Source organism: Melanostigma gelatinosum (genome assembly GCF_949748355.1).
Source record: "Melanostigma gelatinosum genome assembly, chromosome: 17".
NCBI lineage: Eukaryota > Metazoa > Chordata > Actinopteri > Perciformes > Zoarcidae > Melanostigma > Melanostigma gelatinosum.
This window is the reverse complement of record NC_136650.1, coordinates 19076828-19083039: the sequence shown is the minus strand read 5'-3', so window position 1 is coordinate 19083039 and position 6212 is coordinate 19076828.

Sequence of the window (6212 nt, the reverse complement as noted above, 5' to 3'; positions counted from 1 at the left end):
CACGCGCAGTGATGACGTTGAGGTATTTATTTGGTGGACACATCGGCCCCGTTGTGTGGTGTAGAAAATAAAGTTGTATTTGAGGTAGATTCATGAGGTATTAAAGTCAGTTCAACAGTGAAAACGGAGCTTTTTTCCTCCTGTATTATACAACTCTGACCCGAGGTAGGCAGACTATTTCTGAGGTAAATAAAACCTCAGAAATAATATAGATTCCGCTGTGTAAGGCATTCACAATTTTTTTTACATTTTCTGCTTTTTTTTTCTTCTCCCCCCTCCTCCTCCAAATGTAGGCCCGTGTCGTCGTCGTTTTGTCTTCTCTCTCTAGTCCACCATCCGGGTCCATTCAGGCGGCGTTGGGCGCAGCCAACGGTCGGTTGGTAATCGCAGCGCGAGCCTCGGACCGCGAGACCGTAAAATATTCATCAAAGCGATCTCATGGTGTGTCACAGGAAAGTCTCCGGTGGAGCCAAAACAATCAGACGGGACGTCTACCGCGATTCTCCGTGTGGGGGTGAATTCACCGGTCCGACCTTGTGAAAGGGGACGCTTTACAGCGCTCCTTTTCCCCGTTCAGTCGGTCGGTTGGTCTCCCTCTCTGGCTCTCTGCGTGGAGGAATGCACAGGGGGCTTTTCCCCCCTGGCAGCGCCGAAAACAGTGCCCTACAACCCGGGGGAAAAAAACCCAAAACAACTCGTTCCAACGACCAACTGGATCTGAATTGCGTCTTGTACCTCGTTGTTTACTCCCGGACGAATTAACGTTAACGTAAACATAAGGCGCGAGCTCTCGTGGGTGCGTGTTGCTGCAGCTCCTCGGGTCGCTCTTATCCGATTGAGAGGAAAAATGGACCCACTTCCGCCCAAAGGAGGAGAGAGGGGTGTGCGCCAAACGCTCGCTCCCGATAGCGAGAGAGGGGGTGTGTGGTCACGTGCGCGCGCACTAGATCGATAGATATATACTTTATTAAAGCAGGTAAACCAATACAAATATCAGAGTAAAAAATATTTAAAATTTAAATATTAACAATTAATAATAGTTTATAACGGTATAATTGTAGAGGTTAACATGATTTGTGCTCCAACTTGCTGCAGCACTGAATGGGACAACAACACTGTCGAGATTGAAATAATACAAAGTCGGTCAACTGTCTGAACCTAACATTTATTAAGTTACCTGCACGTCCTCAGCCAATCATGTTGCACATTACTGTTCACCACAGAACAGCACCTCCCACTGGCGGTCTGGTTGCTCTGTAACATCTCAGCTATAATGATCTGTGAATAAATGCACAGAAACAGAGGGAAGAAGTTTGAGTGGCAGCTGATATCTCACCATATAAAATAGAATATTCACGTGAGCCAATAAGACATGTTTTTTAAAATGTGAAAATAGCAGTGGTGTTGGTTTTGAACATAGAAACACATTCTCATTGTTAAAGCACAGCAGAGCGCCATGTACGTCTGAATATTAGACCATAAAGCGTCAGTCTATCCATCCTTTTTGGCTTCCTCACGGCAGCCAGTCTTTTTTTTTTTTAAATAGAATATTACCATTTACTTTTCTATGTTGTAGAAAAAGACGCTGAAATGCAGCTTCTATCATGAGTAATAAATGCTGTAGACTAATTATGCATCAGCAGGACATCATCAGTCCGACCAACAGTGAGTCCGTGGAGACCTCTTGTACCCAGCAGGACGTTCTTACCGTTGATTGGTAATCCTTAAGTCTGAAATATCCTCCTCATTGAGAGTTGATTTCCTCCTGTGGACATTCAGGAAGCTCTGCTCCACCAGGCAGCTAAACAATGACCAACCTATTAAATGTTTATTTTATATATTAATCTTAGGATTTATTTTTGTTGTTGAAGAAACACTAGAGACAAACATTTTGGAGCAGAACAATGTCTTCTTTTTAATAAAAAACATCACAAAGAAAAAGTAAATCACAGCTCTTGAACAAGCAACAATTGAGGTTTTGACAATCAGTAAAATAATACAGCAACATAATACTGTCAAAGACTTAACACCATTAAAAATAGACCAATATACACTCAGATGTTATTTACATTGTTGTTATAAACTAAATCTAATACTTGTAACAAAATGATGCTGGACTAACACTTATTGTTCTCACTGAGTGACATTAATCAAAGACAAATTAGCTAAAATAACTTTTCAGGAAACAATTAACAAAATCAAATCAGAACAAAAACAAGTTATTATCCTTGTAAAAAATGAAATTAAACTTCTAAAAAGTTGTGGCGTCAGTCTTTGGTTGACTCTGCTTCCTGGCCGAAGGCTAAACAGAAATGCACATGCGTTGGTTTTCCTGATTTTGTCGGCTGTTTTTTTTCCCCCCCAGAGTGAACTGATGTCTCTGGAACATGAAGCGGTTTTAAGGCAAAGGAAAGTTAAGTACTTCCAGGAAGTGTGGGGGGAGAAGAAGCGCTTTAAATCAGTGCGTCCACACCTCGTTGGCCCACAGATGATTGTGGCGGAGCCAGCAGCGGGCGGAGGGAACGTCCAGCGTGAACACTTGATCCTGCGACGAGTTCACCGCCGTGTAGTGAACGATGAGTTTGGGCTGAGGGATGCAAGCTGCAGAGAGGATGCGGCTGCCGGCAGCGAGGTACTCGCTCTCGCAGCTTTGAGTCCTGGAAGAGGAGGAGGAGGAAGCAGGAAACATCACGCACAAAGAGGCGGAAGCAGGAAACATCATGCAACAAACGGATCACGTGACGCAAACACGCAATGTTACCTTTTGAGAGTGATGCTGAGGCAGGAAGTGGAGGTTTCTGAAAGGTGGAAGATGCCCGTTGCGTTGACGGTGATGAACATCTCCAGGGTGAGAGCCAGCTCCACCTCCCCCAGTCGACAGGGGACGACCAGGGCCATGAAACCAGGAGGAGACGACACACCCGAGTAGTACCCGGTACCCAGAGAGTCTGAGGAACACACACACAACGATGCAAACATTGAATTAACCCGTGAAAGCCATTCATTCCTCTAACACAGGGGTCGGCAACCCGCTTTTTTTTTTAAATAAAAGACAATTTCATTTATTTTAATGTTTTTTGTCAGTGGACACCTCATATCTTGGAGTTTGAGGTGATACTGTGTCACGGAAAATAAAAAACTTTTAATATTTAGTCAACTAAAATGTGCGTCACATCCTATTACGTCGCCGTCAAGCGCCTTCCCCTGCAGGTGGCTCGTCGTGATTGCAGACTCGGTAAGGTTATCAATGGATAAATCCAAAAAAAGAAAACTCATGGAAGAAAATAGAAAATAGAGAATTTAATTCTGCGTGGACGTATTTATTTGCGTTCACTGCCAACAACACTGGCCTACCTGTATGCTTAATATGTGGCGAGAAATTTGCAAACAACAAAAAATCGAATGTTGAAAGACACTTTCAGACCAAACAGCATTTGCTGAAAAATATCAAGCTGGAGATGCGCTAAATATCGCTCCCGCCTCACAGATGACAGCCTGCAGTCCTGTTTGAAGCTCAAAGTCACATCTTACAGCCCTGACATAGAGAAACTCTGCAGCGATGTTCAGAAACAAAAGTCACATTAAACAGGTGAGAACACGATCATTTAATAGGCTGTTATCTTGGAGAAAAATATTTAATTTAGATCCTGAACTGATGTAGTTGTGTTTTTATGTTCAGGCGCGACGGTTGATGGCTGTACGTGTCTGAGGAAAGAAGAGGATGACATCGCACTGAAATGGACTTTAGTCTTACTTAAATACAAACTGCCTATTTTTTATCTTCACTCATTTTAAGATATTAGGCTGAAGCTATAAGTTATATTTATTTCAAAGTAAGCTACTTTTTATTTAATATTTTTTCCACAAACATGGGGAGAGGACCCAAATTGACTTGTTCTGTGTTTGATTCACTTCTGCAGCTATATGTTATATTTATTTCTAAGTTATTTCCCACAACTATGGAGAGGACTCTAGGCCTGCATAGTTCTGTGTTTAGTTCTGTGACCTCAATGTAGGCCTACACATGCCAGTGTATTTTTTTTTTCTCCTCTTCATGAAAGTTAAAATCGCAATAAAATGTCAATAATTGTCTTTATTCTTGTTCTATTATTTCATAAATACAACAAACTTTAGTTTTTGTATATATAATATAACTATATATAAAACGTATATAAGCTGCGATATCGAATAGCTTTTGCGGCTCCAGACACATCTTATTTGGTAGAAAATAGAGCAAAATGGTTCTTTGGACAGTAAAGGTTGCTGACCCCTGCTCTAACAGAATACTTTAATACGTTAATACTTACGTCTGAAGACTTCCCGTGCCCGGAGCCACAGGTTCTGCTTGACCAGTTTGTGCAAAAGCATCTGCAGCAGAGCGTGGTCCACCGGCAACTTTCTAGAGAGCATGAAGTCCACTGCGTCCGAAGCCACAGGAAGCATCTGCCTGTCCACGCACACTCGCAGGTGAGAGTTAAACAGAGAACCATACCTGTAGATATCCACCACGCCTGGGGAAAAACAAAAAGATTATAAGGCAACTCTAAGGCAGTAGAAAAACTAATTGAATTCCCTGAAACGTGAGTCATTCAGAGGCTTTCTGAAAGTGAAGTTTGCTCATACGTTTGACGTCTGTTGTCCAGGAATTCACAGAACCACAGTTACTGTCTGATACACGTTTCTCTGAGCCGGAACATACAGTTATACAACAGCACATTTGATTTAAAGTGACAAGACAGTGATTGTGGACATTACAATGAGACTTTTCCTCTCTCACCGTTTGGCTCTTTGAGTCCGGGGAGGTTGCGGAGGACCTCCAGCGTGTCTCTGTGAGACGTTTTCTCAGACAGACGCATCAACACACGAGTCCGACTCTCCAGATCAGCCGGCTCACACGGCCATGAGCACGAACTCAGGAACCATTTGTTTTCTGAATCAACAGAGAACGGATTTCTAAAGCGTAATCTCCAAAACGCCCGTCCAGAAGCAACGTGTGGGGCTGCTGCATGAGTAAGATCTTTACACACCGCAGGCGGTTTATATTATATTACTCTGTATTTATATCTTTATTACTCATTTTGACCTTGGCAAAGGCGGCGCAGACCAGATCCATTCCATCAGCTATTGCCTTTCACAATAAAAGCCCGAAATATATGCAGTGCGCTGCGTACGGGTTTACCAGAGGGAAATTCACACGGAGCTTTTTTAGCTAAAAGGAAACTCAATATAACGGCTTACAGTAGCTTTAGACTATGAACAGTTTACCTCAGACACACTGCCAGATGCTGCTCTGGGTCAATAGGGTGGCTGATCATCTGCTGCACTATAGGGGGCTCAGATAAACTGATCCCGTCTACGTATTTAGTCCCGGCTCACAGCGGTTACCTCGGAGTGTGTTCAGCGCTCCCTCCAGGCTGCCACTCAGGAGGAAGAGCTCCGTGGCCACGGTGACCAGGTAGCAGCGGGACGCTCCGTCCTCGTTCCCAAACAAGCCCTTCAGTGTCGAGTACTTCACTTTGGAAAAGGACAGCACCTCCACCACCCTCCGACCCTACACACACACAAAGTGCACAATAATGCGGCCTCTAGCTGGTGTGTTGCTTCAGCAAACCTATTCTTAAAAACATCACAATAGAAGTAAGTCTTAACCTATTCAATCTACCACTGAGGTGAATATTTAGAGCCCAATTGCACAAACACGTTTATTTACCTTGGCCCACTGATGCGTTTTGTGGTATCTCAACATGAGAGAGACTCCAATTCGGCCAAAAGAACTCCTGATCAGGTCGTCGCCACCTTCGCTCTGACACACTAAAAAAATCAGAACAATCGAATGAATCATCATGTGTTGTGATGGGGAATGAGTCGCTACATGTTTTGTAAATGAAGTTCTTGTCTTTCTAATCCAAAGTAAAAGGTTTTACCCGTCTCAGCGAAGGCAGCAAAGGGCAGCGACAGCTTGTCTTTGCTCTCAGACAGCAGCGCGATGGCGATGCGGCCGCTGATCCTCCCCACCTGGTTGGGATACTGGCTGGACTGGCAGATGGACCCGAACACCTCGCCCATCCGCCTCCAGTCCTCCTGCTTGGTACAAAGCTGACAGACAGAAAACATATTACGGTGAAAGATGGAACACAAAACCATTTCTATCCTTGGATAAGCTGACAGAAGAGATCTCCTGATGGACTGACCTCTATTTCTACGATGGAATG